A 20581-nucleotide genomic window follows, 5' to 3' on the forward strand; every position below is an offset into this window, starting at 1 on the left:
CTGCTCCCCAGATGCAGGAAATGTCTTGAGGCTGGGCTCACACCACAGGAGGGGCATTGGGTGTGGAAAGCATCCCCCGCTGAGCTCAGTGGGCTGCCGGGCAGGCGGAACGTGCCTCCCTCCAGCTTTGCTCTGCGCAGAGCAGTGCCGGCTTGTTTCCCTGTTGCCCAGAAGGTGGAGATGCTGCCTTGAGCACGGCAGTCACCGCACATCTGGTTCTGTTAGGGCTTTTCAAAGTCAGGCTGGGAAGGTGGCAGCCGGAAGCCTCGGGGTATGTTCATCCCAGCCCTCTTCTGAGGAGGAAGAAATTAGTGAGACCCTCCCTGACCCCTGCTAAAAGGTTGCATGTGGTCAGCGCCTATTCAGCTGTCGATGTGAGAGCATCCTCGAAGCTTCCACGGCCTGGCCTGGGGTGTCTGCTGTGGCTGTCAGCCCCTCCTGGGGTTCAGCTCCTGAGAGCTGATGCAGACTATAGACTGAATGGGGAACACTCCACAAGATGCCCTCAGGCAGGCCCAAGGGCTGAGTGGCAGCTGAGGGTCCCATGGATTCGGGCGCAGGCCCACAGCCCCCCAGCCAGGGCTGCCCTTGATACAAACAAAGGGTATCCTGAGGAAACGCCTACCAGAATATCACACCTAACAGAGCTGTTATGTTAAGAGCCTGCCATAAATTTTTATCATTCCAGAATATTTTTTGACAGTACGGTGTCCCTGTGACGCATCAATCCGGGGAGGGGGGTGTGGGGGTAGGGGTTCTCCCTGGGGCCTGTTTCTCCTCTGTCCCCAGAGGGTCCCTGTGTATGGGCACCGGAGACATGGCCAGACAAATGCAGGGATGGCCTGACTACCCCTTGCTGACCCCCCATTCTTGCAGGACGTAGAAGGCCGAGCCTGGGCAAGCCTCACCTCTGCCTGGAGAGCCCCTGAGGTAGTCAGCGTGGGTGGCGTCTGGACCGACCCCCTGTGTGCCCTGCAGGGATGGCTCCAAGGGTTGTCAGCCCCTGACCTCACACACCCTCCTGCCTGGGCCAGCCCCGCCAGGCCCCTGATGCCAGAAGATGATGATGTGCACAGAAACCCACCCTGTGGGCTGTCCATGTCCGAGCCCCCCTGGTGTCTCTGGAATGTAAATAAAGAGGGTGTTTCCCTGACATATGCTCCACCTGTGCTGTCCCTGATGCACCCCTCCCCCAGGATGACCCAGGTGGGGGTGGGGCCTGGCTGCCCAGCCTGTCACACGTACACCCCATACCCCCCCCACCCCAAACCCCACAGCCACGCCTCAGAAGACCCTGACCCTTTCTCCCAGGCACAGGGAGCATGGCTGTCCCTCCCAGGGCCCTCTGCTGGGTCTCTGTGCATCTCACAGCAAGGCAGGCCCTTGAGGGGTGGGAAGCCACTGGCTTTGTTCCAGAGCAACCTGCCAGTGGTGTGGCCCAGTGACAGGAGTTGGCAGGGGTGTTGGAGGCTTTCTGTCCCCTGAACGTCAGGCATCTCATTACGTTTCCATTGTGGCCCTCCCAGCCAGCTTGTCTGCTGTGCTCAGGCTAATCCTGCACATTGAGGCTTGATGGGTCGAGGGAGCGCCCTTCGGCACCCGGCCGCACCTGTCAGTCACTGCAGAGAGACAGTGCTGACAGTGACGGGCAGGGCCCTGCATTGTGCTGGGGCTTTAGTGGTGGTTAATCTTGTGTCTTCCTTAAGAAAACATCACTTAGTCTACCCGCCCGGGAGCCCTGGATGGGACCCTGCTTGTCAGCGAACAAAGGAATGTCTTTGCACCTAATGGGCCTACGGGAGCCTCAGACACTCGCCTGCTTGGTGTGAAGCGTGTGCAGGAGCTCTCAGACGCCCAATTAAGATGCCGAGTGCAGGGCTGGGCCAGCACACTCTTGACAAGTGCGGCAAGAGATCAGCCGTGTCCCATTTAACGCACGGTTGGCGGCGCGCCCCTGCCTTGGAAGGTGCAGGGAAAGCTCCCATGTGCACTGGGGGTGAGGCGTTCCCCTGCCTTGGAGGCAAAGGGTGAGGTCTGCAGAGGGAGGTCAGCTAACGTAGCTGAGCTGCTGGGGGTGTCAGGAGGGCCCCCTTGGAGTTGGGCTGGGCCCCTGCCATGGGGCAAACAAGGAACTTGAAGTGGCTTCGTTGTTTTTCACGATGGTAGAAATGATGTAGCCTGTGTGGGAGCCATCAGCACACACCAGGCAGTCTCTGGGGCAAGGACTTTCTACCTCCCTGCTCATGCCACCAGTCAGCCAGAGCGCCAGCCCCGTGTCCTTGACCCCACAGTCCCCCACCACCAGCGGTTTTCTCCAGGCACCCTTTGCCCTAGAACAGACCTTGCTCCAGCACACTTGCTGTGTCTGTAACAGCCACTGTCTCCACACTGTGTCCGGCCAGTTCACCCAGCTTGTGTCTTCCTCTAGGAAGGAAAGAAGCATCTGCGGTGCTGCGCCCTGCCAGCCTCATTGTCTAGTCATGCGGGGACTCAGGACACCTCTTGAGGGATGCGTCCTATGTGGCCTTGAGGCTCCACAGCCCCTGTCCAGGAGGCCTCAGGCCCACTGGCTCCCCCTGTATGGGGACTCACACCTTCCTGGCAAACTGTGGGCAGAGGCCTGGCCCAATTCACAAAGCCAATGGGCATTCCATGCAAAAGTCTGCCACAAAAGGCCCAGCCCTGACAACTGCCATCACCTGGGCCACCTTCCGGGCCATATGCTGCTTTAGTATATGCCTGCCTGGCCATGGGGCTCAGCACCCTGAATGTCCCACATGCTCCTACTGCCCCGGTGGGCCCTAGGGATGACAGCTCAAGGTCCCCTGCCCAGCACTCAGGCAGGTCACATACTTGGGTCTCAAGTCTGAGCAAGAGCATGGGGAGCAGGACAGATGTGTTGGGCCACAGTGGTTTCTGTTCTGCGTGTCCCAGGGACCACCTGGCTCCAGACTCACCGTGTAACCCAAGGCCCCCTCCCTGGGCCCAGCCCTGCCCTGCTCTCCTCCTCCCAAGGAGCCAGAGCAGCACTGGCCAGGTGCTGTCCACTTGGCTCCAGGGCCGCCTTCCCTCCATCTTTGCATGTTTTTATGGTGCAATGAAAATATAATTTTAATTTCTCAGATTGTTTGGTGTAACCTGTAATTATCCCCGGTGCTGTCCTGCACACTTCTGTCTATGGCTCCAGATTTCACAATGATGTAGGGGTGTGGTGGTGGGGTGGGGGGGGATCGCTGTTGCTCAGAGGCCAAGCTATACCTTCCCTGCCTCACCCTCTGCCGTGAAGGGGGGCAGGTCACCCTCTGGTCACCTACTACCCCCCTCCTTCCCCTAGCCCCATGAGGTACTGTCCACAATGGTCCTGAGGGCCCCAGGAAGGTGGGTACACAGAGAAGGGATGACAAGTTATTATCAAGGACCTAAAGGACTCAGCAAGGGAGGGGCAGGCTGGGTCTGAGGCAGATATCTGGAGCTGATGGAGTGGGCATCAGCCCACAGAAGGTAGCCCAGATGCTCAGCCTGCAGGCCCTCTAAACCCTCCACAGTTGCTGATGACCCCCAATATTCCACAGCCCTGCTGGGACTCCCTGCCTTGCTGGGTAGCTAGTGGGAGATGCTGTCCCTACACATGCCTCAGCCATGTTTTCACATGACTGGGGAGGCCTGGCTGAGGAAGTGACCAGGGGCCAGGGGCCAGGGGCCCTCACTGGTGGAGTTACCCCATGAGAAACAGCTTGGCGTCGGCTGGCACCTGCAGCTCAGTGTCTGTGCCAGTGGCCTCGGGTTCAGGCTTGCCCCTGAGGTCCGTGGGGTCCCTCACTTGGCTCAGGCAGCAGCTCAAAGTTGTGACCAGTGCCCTGGGCCCTGGCCCACTCCCCAGCCTGAAGCAGGCCCTGGGGGCAGGACTGAGACCCTCGCCCCTGGCTCATACTGAGCTGTGAGGACCTGCCGCTGAGCAGGCAGTCCAGAACCCTGCAAAAAAGGATGCCCAAGTCAAGGGCCAGTATGCTCATCACAAGCTGTGTCATCTCCAGAGACTTGGGCCACCAGGCCATGTCACTGAGTCCTCCAGACCCTGTTCAGGGTGCCTGGCCCATTCTGGTCAGGGGGCTCCCTTGCAGGGCTCATTGCCCCACACTCATATCACTTACGGGAAGCACCCATGTAGGCATCTAGTTCTTACAAGTACATTACAAGAGATTCCTCTATGCTGGACTAATAATCGGGGTCCAGGCCAGGGTGGGGGCCGGGCTGCTAGGGGCCATTTCTATCTCCCCAAGCTGGCCCACTCAGATGCAGCCAAGCATCCCAGGCCCCAGACTTTTCCCACTCATCTCTGTGTCCCTTTGGGAACCACCACCCCCACCCCTCTCCACCCTGGGCCCCCTTGAGTGCCCCTTTCCATCCACCTACCTTCTTCCTTGTCAGTGCCCACTGTTCCCACTTGGCTCACCCTTGGGTCCTGGTCAGGGCATACACAGGAGATGCAGTGGGCTAGTCACTGCCAGAGACAGGTCGGGAGCCAATCCCTCCCCACCCCCACCCCCACCCCCGACCCCAGGTGAGCAAGCAGCAGTAGGGTGTTCTCTGTGTGAAGCAATTCTTGATCCACATGGTGAGGATGCTCGCATACGTGGCAACCTCTGGGGCCTAAGCTGGGCCTGGCTCTTAGGGAGCAGCCCCCCAGCCTCAGAGGAAGATGCTCACTCCTGGCCCCAAACTCACAGGCTGTGGACTCCAGCCTGTGGGGTCAGTGGCTTTTCCCTCACCTCAGGCCAAGCCGTACTGGCACAGAGGCCAGAATCAGGGACAGGGCAAGGGGTGTAGTCATCCCAACGCAAGACCAGGTGTCTCTCCCCTGGAGCCACCTGCAGGACTGAGCCTTGCCAGCCTTTAGCCTTATGCCACGAGGGACCCCACTGCCTGCCCACCCATGGCCCTGACCCTCAGCTGACAGGCCACCCTGAGGCCAACCACCAGAGGTTGCTCCTGCTGCTGTTCCAGGATCTGCCACAGCCCCAAGCCCTCTTGGTGGGGTCACAAGCACTCTGGGCTGAGAAAGTGGCCCCTACAGTCTTTGGGCTGGAGGTCTGCTTCTATCTCCCCCTTCTCCTTCCCCTCCTCTCCTTCCCCCATCTTCCCTCCCTTGGCCTTCCTCCTCCCCATCCTCATCAGGTTTCCCTTGATGCTAGTGCCAAGCAGCTGCCTTGTAGAGGAAGCTCAGAGTCAGACGACAGGCCTCATGGGGGCAGCACTTTATGCCCCACCCTTGTTTCTTCCTCTGCCACTATCTGAGACCTGGGCTTTCTTGCTGGATGCCGAGTGTTCCTAGGAACTGCCTTAGGTCATCCTGTACCAGGCAGGGGTATCAATAAATAAACAGATACGCCTTGGATGCTGCCCTCCTGGGTCAGGGAGGGGCGGAGGAATGGGACACAGGCCCTGCCCACCCCAGGCCCCTCTGCACACCCAAGCTGAGGGACGTGCTTGACGCTCCATGTGAGCGGCTTCTCTACCGGGCTTTTTCACAGGTGTGGGGGTGGGGTGCTTCCCCCAAAGTTATGCAGACACCAGCTCTGTGCTGCCCACGGCCCAGGCTAGGCATCCCAGCTCCGACTGGGCAGGCTGATGGGGTGGGCAAGCTGCTGGGTGCCCCCTCAAACAGGCTAGTGAAGGAGGGAGCTGCACAGGTAACTTTGGGGAAGATCCAGCCGCAAGCTGTGGAGATAACGAGGCTAGTCTCTTAAGATTCTTCAACAGGCAAGAACTGTCAAGATAGATAATTGAGAGAACTGAAAGAGACAGCAGTTCATGCATACAGGCCAGGTCACACCTGTGAGTGTGGAGGGGCTGGTGCCCGTGCTCCCCCCCCCATCTCTGCTGGAGGACCCACACCCAGCACTCCTTGGGCCTCACCTTAGGCTGAAGGGCCAGCCTCCCCACCCAGCAGCTGTGACTGGTGTCACTACTTCCTGTTTCCAGATCCCACCATGATGGCGAAAGTTCGCCAAAGGCCAAGGACATGCAGCAGACTCCCTGGGCTCCCAAGGGCCACAGACAGCACCCACCTTAGGCTAGCAACATGACTGATGTTCAGGGAGCAAGAGTGACAATAGATGTGCCACCCACTGCCAAGTAGCCAGGGTCCACCAGGGGGCCATACTTGCTCCAGTTGATGCTCTGGATCTCTGGGACAGCCCTGGGAGGGAGGACACAGGACTTGGGGACCATTTTACAGATGCTGCTTCTTGCACTTCCCCGCAGAATCCCTCTGAGCAGGTCGGACTCGCCACCCTTTCTTGCCTGTGCCCACTCCTCCCCCATCAACCAGCCCTTGCTGCGCAGCCCAGCCACTGCTAAGCTCTCAGGTTACTGGTCCCTCCACCCGAGGGCTCTGGGAGCCCTGCATGGCCTGGTTCCCGGCCAAGCACCTGTGCCTTCAAGGGCAGTGAAGAGGCCGTTGCGTCAGCCCATGGGGCCCAGCAAAGCATCTTAGAGCTGAGCCCGTCTAATCCCAGCCCCAACGTGGTTTACGGTGCTTGGGTTTCCCTAATCCCGAAATCCAAGCCAGGGTCCCAGCAGCCATCCCAGCGCCATCTGAATGGGCAGCACGAGGACCCCCTCCCATGTGCCTACCGTGTTTGGGGCTGACCTTCTGGGACAGTGCAGAGAGCTGGGCACTCAAGGGTAAAAACTGAACTCTGATAAACTCATGGGAGCTCAGGAAACAGCCAAGCCCTCTGCTGCCTGGCTGGTCCTGCTCCGGCCTCTTCCCAGGCAGGAAATGCAAAGCCAGCAGCGACAGCAGAAAAGACTGGCAAGGCAGGCCCAGCTCAAGACTGCTGAGGTTCTGGCCTCTAGAGTTTCACAGGACAGTGATCCGGCCTTGCAGTTCCACAAAATTAAGGGCTTTTTTTTTTTTTCCTAATAAAATCATGATGTCTGGCTTATAACTCATGATCAAATAACACCAAATGCTTGGGAAGAAAGTGGGACCATAAACAAGAGACGGTGTGACCTTGTTACACAGCAGCTGGGTGTCAAGAGCCAAGTGGGCCCAGCTCCCTGCCTTCACCACTGGCCACTTACCCAGCCAGGGCTCTCAGGCACTGGACATCAGGCACATGGGTGTGAGCACCCCAGCAGAGGGCACCCCATAGTCTCCCTTTTTATAATTTTATTAGTGAGGCATGCAGGCCACGTGTGGTGAGAACAGTTAATGGTGCCTCGTGGTCTTTAGCATCTTTGAGGAATTTTCATACCCATAAATTTCCCAAAGCAGATGTAATTAGCTCCTAAGCTACCAGGGTCAAGATATGGGACAGAATGTGAGGAGATCAAAGTAACGTCCAGATGTGTTTTCTTGGGGCCTCCCACTTGATGAGTGAGACCGATGCCTAGACCCCCCAGAAGTCCCCATGGGGTGCAATGGTGCAGCCAGGACACAGGCATGCTGCCATCCTCCTCATGGAGGCCTCAGCGCCCAGTCCCTGCCGTGGGAGAGAGTGGATAGAAGGCAAGACCTCCGTGCGGCTTCAATGGCTCATTGTTCTGCCCTTGGTGGCTGGAATTGGGCTGGGTGATTATAATAATAAAGTCTTAACAATCAGCCAGTGGTTGGGTTTCCATAGCTTGGGGAGTATTTGATTTTCAAAGTCTTTGGCAGGGGAGATGGTGTATAAATGGAGTGTGTTGTTCATGTCGGCCTGTTCTTTGGAAGTCAGGGTCCCATCCAGCACCTTATTTTCCTCAAAAGATGCTTACCTGTCAGCTCCCTGATGCCCAGGCACATCAAGGAGGGAGGCTTACTGGGAGGCTCTGGCACAGTGTGAGTGAGTCCTGCCTTCACCAGCTCAAACAAGCCCAGACCCCCATCCCACCCTCGGGGGGGCTGCTACTAAGTACAAATGGCGGCAGTGGAGGCACTCAATGAGTTGGGTGGTGGCTCATCTTACTCCTGCCTTGTACCCTCTCCCACAACACACATCTGGCCCTTAAGCCTTTGCCCATGCTGTTCCCCCAGCCCCAAACCGGGCCACCACCCTCTGTCATGGCTAATTTCCCCCCCTTAGTTAAGATTCAGTGCAGAAAGGCTTCCCTAACACCTGGCAAGGGGCCTGCTTAGGGCTCCCATGAAATGCTGTTTCTCTCTCACCCCTAAGAAGCCTCCCTTATTCACATCTTTGTTCCTAGCACAAAGCCTTGCACATAATAGGTGCTCAGAGCACCGCTGTCAAATGAACATTAGCATGAAATATTTATGTTATATTTTCAATACCAAAATTTCCACAATGCCCTGCTCTGTAAGATCTGAGGACATGTGCTTCACACACACTATGCATCCATGGGAAAGAGGTTATGGCTTAGAACCTGACCCAACTTACTTCAGCTTACCTCCTCCTGGTTCTGACATTCCAGGACTGCAAGAGATAAACAGAACACCAGATTTTCTCCAAGCATTTCATCAGGCACCATGTGCCCACAAAAGCAGGCACAGCAGGATTGGTGCCTATAATATAAATGTAAGGAGGGGCTGGCCTGAGTAGTGACTGGTAAATTTATATAGGGCTTACTTGCTATAGTTAATAATGACCAACTCTAGACAAAATAGAAAGATAACTATCTCAAGGCACTAAGCAACAAATAAATAAAAGTGGCAGAAACTAGAGGGAATCCAACCTTTGAAAGGAGAGAAATGCACTGGGTGAGGTCCATATTTATACTGCTTTTCCCTTGAGGGCCTTCTCCAGGGCATAGCATCAGTGACTGAAATATGAGCAGAAAGCCATAACCCTATTGGCTTGATGTTCCAGAGAACAGAGTTTGGATCAGCCAGAGAATCTCGAAATGAGGAAGAAAATCCATAAAAAAATGTGCATATAAACTCCCCTCAAATCCTCGGTTGAGTCCTGGACTGCATATGTATGAATGAGACTCAAGGGGTCCAGTAGAAAGATAACAGCTGAGCATAGATTTCAGCTATTGCCTACCACAAAGGAGAGAGTGTGTGGATCTCAAGATCTGCCAAGCTACGGAGACTGTGCAAACACCACAGGCTCTCCATAGAAACCTCAGGAAGTCCATGCCTTAGGAGAAAAAAATTATGTCTAAGGGCAGAAGTGCAACAGATCTATCCTAACAAATATAAAACTAAGCTTTCAAAAGTTCAAAATGGAACAAAAACAATGTCAATATGCTTCAGAAGAAAACAATCCAAAGCCCCTACCAACTGCCATTTGTAATGTCCAGAATGCAATAAAAAATTACTAGATGGGCAAGAAACATGAAAATGTGATTCCCAGCCAAGAAAAAAAGCAATCAATTGAAAACAGCCCCAAGATGATTCAGATGTTGAATTAAAACGTAAAACAGTTATTGTAAATATGTTTAAGTACTCAAAGGAAAAAGTGGTCACAATGAATGAATACAGGGGATCTAAGCAGAGATCTCTTGGTAAAGAGAACCAAATGGAAACACTAGAGCTGAAAAGTACAACAAATGAAATGCAACTGGATGGACTTTAACTGACCTTAAGAACAGACTGGAGATGACAGAAGAAAGGGTCAATGAGCTTGAAGACAGAGAAAGAATTCTCTAATCAAAAGAATAGAGAGTGACAACAGAAATAATATGGACCAGAGAGACCATACTAGAAAGTCTAATATAATGGTGGCTTAGAAGGAGAAAAGAGAGAGAATGGGGCAGAAAAAAATCTGAAGAAGCAATAACCTAAAATGTAATGAATTTTGGATCAACTTACAGATGCAACAATCTCAGCAAATCTCAAACAGTATAAACATGAAGAAAACACACCAAGGCACATCATGGTCAAACTCTTGAAAATCAAAGATAAAGAGAAAATCTTGAAAGAAGCCAGAGGGATAAGGACACATCACACATCTGACTTTATGTCAGAAAAAAAATGTAGATCAGAAGCAATGGAACAAAATTTATGTGCAGAAAAAAAAAAGCCAACCCAGAAAATCTATGTGCAGTAAAAATATTCAAAAATGAGGGAGAAATGAAGACATTTAAATGACAGCTGAAATAATTCCTCAGCTGACTCACACTGCAACAAATGCAATAGGAAGTTCTTCGGGATGAAGGGAAATTACACCAGATGGAAGCTTATAATGACAGAAAGCAAAAAAGAGTACCGGATATGGTGAATATGTAGGTAAATCTAAAATGCTATTTTTTTCCTTTTCTTATTTTCTTTAAAAGACACTGATTACTTAAAACAAGGATTGTAACAATGTGCAATTGGGTTTATATGAATGAAAAACATGATAACAGCAAAAAGATGGTTGCAAATGGACTTATACAGTTGCAATTTCTTATACTTAATGTGAAGTGGTACAATATTAACTCTAAGTAGACTACAGTAAATTAAAGATGCATATTGTAAACTCCTAGAGCAACCAGGAAATACAATACAAAGAAGTACAACTAAAAAGCCAATAAGGGTGCCTGGGTGGCTCAGTCTGTTAGGTGTCCAACTCTTGATTTTGGCTCAGGTCATGATATCATGGTTTGTGAAATAGAGCCCCTGCATTGGGTTCCATGCTGAGTGTGGAGCCTGCTTAAGATTCAATTTCTCCCTCCTCCTCTGCCCCTCCCCTATTCGTGCACACAGGAACAAGTGCTCTCTCTCTCTCAAAAATAAAAATAAAAAGCCAATAGAGTAGTTAAAATGAAATACTAAGAAAAACTTAATAAACTAAAAAGGAGACAGAAAATGAAGAACAGAAAAAAAAAGAAGGAAAGAAAGAAGAGATGGGACAAATAGAGAACAAATAGGAAAATGGTAGGCCTAAAACTCACCAAACCTAATTAATATCAATAATTATATAAATGGAGGGATTAAACTCTCCAAGTAAAAGGCAAGGATTACCATACTTGATATTAAAAAACAAAATCTACCTTTACGTTTTCTACAAGAGATATCTGTATGTAGAAAGAAACATCCAGGCTGAGAATAAACAGATGGAAAAGAGATACACAATCCAAAAGTCAAGCATTAGAAAGCTGATGTGGCAATATTAATATCAAACAAGATAGACTGCAAGAGAAGGAATTTCACCAAAGACAGATGTGGTTATTCATAATAATAAAAGACTCAATTCATCAGCAAAGCATAACAATCATAAATATGTATGCAACCTATGCAACCTGTATGCACATGTATGCATAAATATGTATAACAGAATTCAAAATTAAAATGAGAAATGGACAAATCCATAATCATAATTAGAAATTTTAACATCTGTTTCTCAGCAATTGACACCACAACTAGAAATATTTCAGAAGAGTTGAACAACATTATCAACCACTTAAAACTACTTGACATTTATAGAACACATGCTCAATAACTATGGAATAGACAGTCTTTTTTTAAAGAGAAAGTCACTTTATTGGCTCCTATACTCTAATGGGTAGCTTTATTAAACATTTTAATAACATTTTAAAGATATAATTTAAATATAATAAATTGCACCCATTTAAAGGGTACAATTTCATATGTTTTGTCAGATGTATATACTCAGGAAGCCACCCCAACAATGAAGATATAGAAACTTCCACTCCTCACAAAATATTTCTTTATGCCCCTTTCAACCTTTTCTGTCCCTCTACTTCCTGCTCCAGGCCACCACCGATCAGCTTTCTGTCACTATTGGTTAGTTTGCATTTTCTATTAATGGATTCATACAGTATATATTCCTCTGCTCTGATTTCTCTCACTCAGTTGTGTATCAGCAGCTGGTTCCTTTTTTCTTGGAGACTGTGTTCTGTAGTATAGATGTACCACATTTTGTTCATCCATTTACCTATTGGTGGACATTTGGGTCATTTTTGGCTGTTATTAGTGAAGCTGCAATGAATGTTAATGGACAGCTTTTTGTGTGGATATATGTTTTCATATCTCTTGGATATGAATTTAGGAGTGAAATGGCTAGGTCATATGGTAGGTATATGTTTAATATTATAAGAATGCTGGGGCGCCTGGGTGGCTCAGTCATTTGAGTGTCTGACTCTTGATTTTGGCTCAGGTCATGATCCCAGGGTCGTGGGGTCAAGCCCTGCATAGGGCTCCATGCTGAGCATGAGCCTGCTTAAAATTCTCTCTCTCCCTCTGCCTCTCTCCCCTTCACTCTCTCTCTGTCTCTTTCTCCCATTCTCTCAAACAACAACAGCAACAATAAACACATTATAAGAATGCTAAAGAGTTTTTCTGAAGTGATTGTACCAGATTCCCACCATCACTCTTCACATTTGTTTTATTCTTCACATTCTTTGCAAGCAAACATGGAATTTTCACAAAGTAGACCACACACTGAGACAAAACCACATTTAAAAAATCACAAAAAGATATCTTGAAAATCCCTCAAATATTTAGAAATTAAACAACATACTTTAAGTAATCTGAGGACCAAAGAACTCATGAGAGAAATTGGAAAATATTTTGAACTAATGATAAAAACATAACACATTGGGGTGCCTGGGTCGCTCAGTTGGTTAAGTGGCTGACTTCGGCTCAGGTTATGATCTCACGGTTAGTGAGTTCAAGCCCCGCGTCGGGCTCTGTGCTGACAGCTCAGAGCCTGGAGCCTGTTTCAGATTCCATGTCTCCCTGTCTCTGACCCTCCCCCGTTCATGCTCGTCTCTCTCTGTCTCAAAAATAAACGTTAAAAAAAAAAACATAACACGTTGTTTCTGGGATGCAGCTAATGAAGTCATTAGAGGCAAATGTATAGCTTTAGAATTTGTGTTAAAAAGAAAAAATACTTGTGTAAAAAAGAAAACTACTTGTGTTTAAAAAAATACTTGAGGGGTGCCTGGGTGGCTCAGTTGGTTGAGCATCCGACTTTGGCTCAGGTCATGATCTCACAGTTCGTGAGTTTGAGCCCTGCATCAGGCTCTGGGCTGACAGCTTAGAGCCTGGAGCCTGCTTCAAATTCTGTGTCTCCCTCTCTCTCTGCTCCTCCCCTGCTCATGCTCTGTCTCTCTCTCCTTCAAAAATAAATAAAAACATTAAAAAAATTTTTTTAAATAAAAAATAAAAAAATACTTGAGTTCATGATCCCTGACTCATGCAACCTCCTAAAGAAAGCAGTAGCAGCAGAAGAGCAAATTCAGATCACAGGAAAGAGGATGGAAATAATAAATATAAAGGTGAAAATCAACATAGAAAACAAATGATAATCAATAAAATAAAATGTTGATTATTTGAAAAAAAAATACCAATACCAGGGATGAGAGAATAAGCATTGTTACAGAGTCTATAGGCATTAAAAATAAGGCAATATTATGAACAAATTTAATTTGCTAAATTGGGCAATTTAAAAATGGACAGATTCCTTAACTTACACAGGAAGAAGTATAAAATATTAAAAGTATAAAATATTAAAAGTATAAAATATTAAAATATAGAAGTATAAAATATTATACAGGAAGAAGTATAAAAATATTATAAAAATTTAATATCTATTAAAAGAATTAAATTCTTCATTACAAACTATTCCATACAGAAAACTCCAGGCCCAGAGAGTTTCACTGATGAATTTTGTCAAACATTTAAGGAAGATAATAATAATGCCAACATCACACCAATTATTTCAGCAAATAGAGGAGGAAGAAACACTTCCCATCATTTTATGAGGCCAGTGTTACCCTGATATCAAAACCTGACAAAGACATTCTAAGAAAAGGAAATTACAAATCAGTATCCCTCAAGAACTTAGATGCAAAGGTCCTCAACAAAATATGAGCAAGCTGAACCCAGCAATACATACAAAGAATTCGTTATTGCCAAGTGAGATGTATCCTAGGAATGCAAAGTGGTTTTGCATTCGACACACCATCAATGTAATTTATCCATTAACAGAAAAAAAAAGAAAAATACTGTGATCATAGCAACAGATGGAGTAAAAGCATTTTACTAAATTCAACACTTGTTTATGAGAAAACAAAACTCTGAAAATTAGGACTGAAAGGAAACACCCTCAACCTGATAAAAAGGCATCTATGAAAAACAGCTGCAGCTGACACCAGACTTGATGGTCAAAGACCAAACATTTTCCTTCTAGGATTAAGAATAGGTTAAGGAGGCCTACTCCTACCACTTTTACTGAACTTTTTTACTGAAAGTCCTGGCCACTGCAACAAAGAAAAAAAATCAGAGAGATATATGTACATATATGTGTGTATGCATATACACATTATATATAGATGTAAATATGCAAGTGTCATATACATAAAAAAGAAGCACAATTGTTCTATGTAGATGACAGGGTCACATACATAGAAAATCCTAAGGAAATTATAAAACTACTAGAACTAATAAGTGAATTTAGCAAGAGCTCAAGATAACATGTCAATTTCAGTTTTTTGCATACTAGCAAAGAAAAACTAGACATTGAAAAAATGTTAAAGTACTATTTACAATAGCATGAAAAGCCATAAAATGCTTAGGGATAAATTTAACAAAATACATGCAAAACTGTGCACTGAAAACTGTAACAATTCCTGAAAGAAATTAATGAAGACGTAAACAAGCAAAGAGATATAATCTGTTCGTGAATTGGAAACTTCATATCGTTAAGAAGTTCCCTATCTCCAAATTTACTTACAGATTCAACACAATCCTAATAAAAAATCTCATTAGAAATTGAGAAGCTGATTTTTCACAGAAATTGACAAGTTGATTCTAAAACTTGCATGGAAGTCTTAAAAGAACTACAATAGTTAAAATAGTTTTGCAAAGGGAACAAATAATTGGAGGACTTAACTATCTGATTTCAAGTCTTACTCTAAAGCTAATACAATAAGTAAGAGAGTGTGTTTCTTGCCTAAGGACAAAGATCAGCAGAACAGAGTAGAGGGTCCAGAAGTAGAACCACACAAATGTAGTAATTGGAAAAGTGCCAAGGTAATGTAGTTGGGAAGAGGATAGTTTTGTTTTGTTTTGTTTAACAAATGGTGCTAGAAAATGGAATGCCCATATGGATAAAAATGAATTTCAACTTGTAACTCACATCATACACAAAAATTGATTCAAAATACCCACAGATTCACATGTAAAAGCTAAAAGAATAGAACTTCCAGAAGTACACATAGGAAGAAACTTCATGATGTTAGGGTAGCTAAGTTTTTAGGGTACAAAAAGCACTAGCTGCCAAGATGGGAAATTTCTGCTTTTCAAAGGATACCTTCAAGAAAATGAATAGGCAAGTGACAGACTGAGAAAACATATATATAATACACATATCTGACAAACATTTTTAAATTCAGAATGCATGAAAACCTCTTATAAATTAATAGAAGATGACAAGCAACCACATAAAAGCATGGACATCATTAGTTATCAGAGAAATCAAAACCACAATGAAATACCACTCCATTCCTGCCAGAATGATTACAATTAAAAAGACTGACAATACCACATGTTGATGAGGATGTGGAGCAATTGAAATTGTCACGCATTGCTAGAGGAAGTGAAAAGTTCCAGATATTTGTCGGGGGGGGTGGGCGCCTGGGTGACTCAGTCAGTTGAGTGTCCAACTTTGGCTCAGGACGTGATCTCACGGTTCATGAGTTTGAGCGTCATGAGCAGCGTGGAACCTGTTTCGGATTCTCTGTCTCCCTCTCTCTGCCCCTCCCCAACTCACACTTGCTCTCTCTCTCTCTCAAAAATAAATAAACATTTAAAAAAATTTTAAAAATGTTTCAGATACTTTGGAAAACTTTTGACAGCTTCTTATAAAGTCCACTCCTAGATATCACCCCCAAATGAAATGAAACCCTATGTCCACAAAAAGAACTTATTCAAGAATGCTCATGCTTTATTCATGATAGTTCCAAACCAGAAACCATGTGAATGTCCATTAACATGAGAATGACTGAACAAATTGCATAGTCCTGCAATAGCATGCCATACAGCAATAAAAAAATGTGAGACACATGCAACCATAACATAGATGAATCTTACAAATACTAGGTCAGACACAGAGTCCATGCTATAGGATTCCATATGTAAGAAGTTCCAGAATGGGGGTGGGGGAGGGTGACTGGGTGGCTCATTTAAGCATTAAACTTTTGATCTCAACTCAGGTCTTGATCCTAGGGTCATGAGTTTGAGGCCCATGTTGGGCTCCACTCTGGGCATGAAACCTACTTAAAAAACAAACAAACAAACAAACAAAACAACAACCAAAAAAACCTTCCAGAACAGGCAAAATAAAGCTAAGCAATAGAAGTCAGAACAGTGTCTATGAGGAATGGAAGCACTTTCTGGGTAACAGAATGTTCTATAGCTTAATTGTGTGTGGTGGTAGCTTACTGTGCAAAATTTGTGTGACTGTGCTTTTCAAATCTGTATATTTTATTGAAGTAAATCTTACCTCAATTTAAAAAGAAAGAGAAAGAGGGGCACCTGGGTAGCTCAGTTGGTTGAACATCTGACTTCAGCTCAGGTCGTGATCTCACAGTTCTTGATTTCTAGCCCCACACCAGACTTTGCATTGATAGTGCAGTGCCTGCTTCTGTCTCCCTCTCTCTCTGCACCCCTCCTTCCCCTGTCAAAAATAAATAAACATTAAAAAGAGAGAGAGGGAGGGAGGGAGGGAGGGAGGGAGGGAGGGAGAGAGAGAGAGGAGAGGGAATGTAAAGAAATGGATAGGGGCACCTGGGTGGCTTAGTTGGTTAAGCATTCAACTGTTTGTTTCAGCTCAGGTCATGATCTCATGGTTTCAGATTTGGGCCCCCTGTCAGGTTCTGCCCTGACAGTGTGGAGCTTGCTTGGGATTCTTTCTCTCTACCTCTCTCTCAGCCCCTCTCCCACTCATGCTGTCTCTCTCTCTCTCTCAAATAAATAAACTTTAAAGAAAAAAAAAGAAATTGACAAAGACAACAATGGGTTCCAAAAGCTTGTTTTAGTTCAGGCTGCTCTAAGAGAATACCATAGACTGGGTGGTTTATAAACCACAGAAATTAATTTCTCACAGTTCTGGATGGGAAATCCAAGATCAAAGCACTAGCAGATTTGATGTCTGGTGAGGACCCACTTTCTTGTTTATAGACAGCTGACTTCTCCCTGGACCCTCAAATGGCAGAAGGAGTGAGGGAGCTGTGTAGGGCCTCTTTTATAAGGGCATTAATCTCATTCATGGGGGCTCCAAAAGCCACATCTCCTAATATCATCACATTGGGGGTTAGGATTTCAACATGTGAATCTTAGGAGGACACAAATATTCAGTCCATAAAATGAAGCACAAGGAACCCCAGGGGCACCAGGCTCAGGTGCCCAGCTGCCTGGCTAAGTTGGAAGGGTCTCTGAGGCATCTGTGCTAATCACTTAGGGCACAGCCCTACCAACAGGACAGGAAAGAGACCCTTCTCTGGAAAGTGGGACCTTTGAGAAGGCACCAAAGGATTCAGCTCTATATTTTTAGGGAAAATGTTGGTAGAATGAAATGAGAAAGGTGATGGCTGAATAGAGAGACACTGGCATTCCTGTTTCTGGGCTCACACATCTATCAGCAGGCTCTAGGTAAAGGCCCCTGATGAAGGTCCAGGTGCCAGGAGCACAGATAGGCTTCAGAGGCTGACAGTCCTCAGACAGCTGGCATCACCTTTTTCAGGTAGCTGGTCCCTGCTTCCTTGTTGCCTTCCTGGCCTGGGGATGCAGTGCCAACATCAACCCTCAACACTTTACAGCCAAAGTCCTTGTTCCAATGCCCCTTGCCTGACCACTGCTTTGGGGCTTCCTAATTCAAACATTCACATCCAGCACCCAACACAAGGGGGTGCATTTCCAAAGAGGGGCTGCTAGTTGGATAGGGACTCTCAAGTGTACCATCCCTCAAGTAAGTCTTGGCCTTCATGAAGCCTAGCTTCCCCATCTGTGAAATGGACTGACTCCTGCCTCATCATCCAATGAAACCTTGAGTTCACATGTTGCCCACTTGGTGGGTTCAGCAAAGTTAGCTCGCCTCATTGTGTGGGTGAAAAGGCAGCAATTGGTCCTGTTAAGAACCCAGCCCACAGAGAAGTTAAAGTCATTAATATATGTGTATATATATATATATTTTTTTTTTCAAGATCAATGTAGTATATTGTATCAATAGAAAGAAAGAAAGAAACATGGTCATCTCAATTGATATAGGACAAGCATTTGACAAAACTCAATACTTTTCCATGATATAACATTCAATAAAACTAGGAATAGAAGGACACTTCCTCAACATGATAAAGCCATATGCAAAAAACCCACAGCCAACATCACACTCAATGGTCAAAACAGAAAGCTTTTCCTCTAAGATCAGGAACAAGGCAAGGATGCCTGTTCTTGCCACTTGTATTCAACTTAGTGCTAGAAGTCCTAACCAGAGCAATAAGGCAGGAAAGAGAAATAAAGGAATTCAAATTGTAAAGGAAGAATTGAAATTATTTCTGTTCACAGATGATATGATCTTCTATTTAGAAAACTCTAAAGATTCCACAAAAACACTGCTAGACTTAATAAATGCACTCCCAAAGTTGCAGGATACAAAATCAATACACAAAAATAGGCTGTATCTCTATACACTGACCACAAACAATCTGAAGAGGAAATTAAGAAAACAATCCTACTTACAGTAACATCAAGCAGAATAAAATATAAGAGAATAAATTTAACCAAAGAAGCAAAAGACTTGCACACTAAAACCTACAAAACATCACTGGAAGACATTATAGAAGACCTAAATAAGTGGAAAGACATCCCATACTTACAGACTGGAAGATTTAATATTACTGAAATATCTATAGTATACAAAGTGATATAGAGACTAAATGCAATCTCTATCAAAATCTCAAGTGTCTTTTTTTCTAGAAATAGAAAAACTGATCCTCAAAATACAAATTTTTGGAATCTCAAGATCCCCAATAACCAAAATAATGTTGGGAAAAAAAGAATGAAATTGGAGAATTCACACTTCCTGACTTAAAAACTTGTCATGAAGCTACAGTAGTCAAGACTGACATAAAGAGGGGCGCCTGGGTGGCTCAGTTGTTTGGGCTTTGGACTTTGGCTCAGGTCATGATCTTAAGGTTCGTGAGTTCAAGCCCCACCTTGGGCTTTGTGCTGACAGCTCAGAGCCTGGAGTCTGATTCAGAATCTGTGTTTCTGTCTCTCTCTGCCCCTCTCCCGTTCTCTCTCTCTCTCTCAAAAATAAATAAGCATTAAAAAATTAAAAAAAAAAAGAGTTGGACACTTAACTGACTGATCCAGGTGTCCCTCAATTCCATTTTGGGGCACCTGGGTGGCTCAGTCGGTTAAGCGTCCGACTTTGGCTCAGGTCATGATCTCGCAATCTGTGAGTTGGAGCCCCGCATCAAGGTTCTGTGCTGACAGTGCAGAGCCTGGAGCCTGCTTCAGTTTGTGTGTGTGTGTCTCTCTCTGCCCCTCCCCTGCTCGTGCTCTGTCTCTCTCTCTCAAAAATAAATAAATATTTTAAAAAAATTTTTAACATTTGTTAATTTTTGAGAGACAGAATCTGAAGCAGGCTCCCGGCTCAGCCCAACGTGGGGCTAGAACCCACGAACCGCAAGATCATGTCCTGAGCCAAAGTCTGGCACTTAACTGACTGAGGCACCTAGGCGCTCCTAAAAAAAATTTTTTTTAAGACTGACATAAAGACAAACATAGACATCGATGGAATAAAATAGAGATCCCAGAAATAAACTATTGCTTATGTTATCAGTTGATTTTTGACAAGAGTTACAAGACTATTCAATGGGAAAAGGACAGTCTTTTCAACAAATGGTACTGGGAAAACTGGATATGCACATGCAAACAAGAAGATGGACTTTTATCTTATATCAATTTATATATAAAATAACTCAAATGGATCAAAGATGTAAGCATAAGGGATAAAACTATGAAACTCTTAGGAAAAAACAGGCAGAAATTTCCACAACATTGTATTTGGCAATGATTTATATATGACACCAAAAGAAAAAGAGAAAAAAATGGGTAATTTGACTTTATCAAAATTTAACAATTTTGTGTCTCAAAGGAAACCAAGAGAGTGAAACGATAAACCACAGAATGGGAGAAATATTCAGAAATCATATATCTTATAAGGGATTAATATATAAAATATGTAAAGAACACCTACAACTCAACAACAACAAAACAAAAAACCCAACAGGCAAAGGACTTGAACAGACATTTATCCTAAGAAGAGCTACAAATGGTCAATAACCAAATGAAAAGATGCTGGGAGTCACTAGTCACTAAAATTAAAACCATGTGATACCACTTCATACCCATTAGGATGGCTATTTTTGAACAACAACAAACAAACCCAGAAAAGAATAAGTGTTTGTGAGGATGTGGAAAAATTGGAAAACTTGTGCATTGCTGGTAGGAACATAAGATAATGCAGATGCTCTGGAAAAGTTTGGCAGTTTCTTAAAAAAGTTAAACATAGGATTACCATGATTCAGCCATTCCACTCCTAGATATATAGCTAAAGAACTGAAAGCAGGACTCTAATAGATACTTGTACACCCATGTTAATAGCAGTATTAGTCACAA

At 45.7% G+C, this 20581-nt stretch overlaps 1 protein-coding gene across 5 annotated transcripts in view; it reads left to right on the plus strand.

Annotated features, from left to right (window-relative positions):
* The window catches only part of TXNRD2 (thioredoxin reductase 2), a 51561-nt gene extending 50406 nt beyond the window's left edge, over nucleotides 1-1155 (plus strand). For all 5 annotated transcript variants that reach the window (XM_047826949.1, XM_047826951.1, XM_047826950.1 and 2 more), the window contains one exon: nucleotides 877-1155. The gene's annotated coding sequence lies outside the window, so the exon portion shown is untranslated. The remainder of the gene's footprint in view (nucleotides 1-876) is intronic.
* The last annotated feature ends 19426 nt before the right edge of the window (nucleotides 1156-20581 follow it).

This window comes from Prionailurus viverrinus, chromosome D3 (assembly GCF_022837055.1).
Source record: "Prionailurus viverrinus isolate Anna chromosome D3, UM_Priviv_1.0, whole genome shotgun sequence".
Classification (NCBI taxonomy): Eukaryota; Metazoa; Chordata; class Mammalia; order Carnivora; family Felidae; genus Prionailurus; species Prionailurus viverrinus.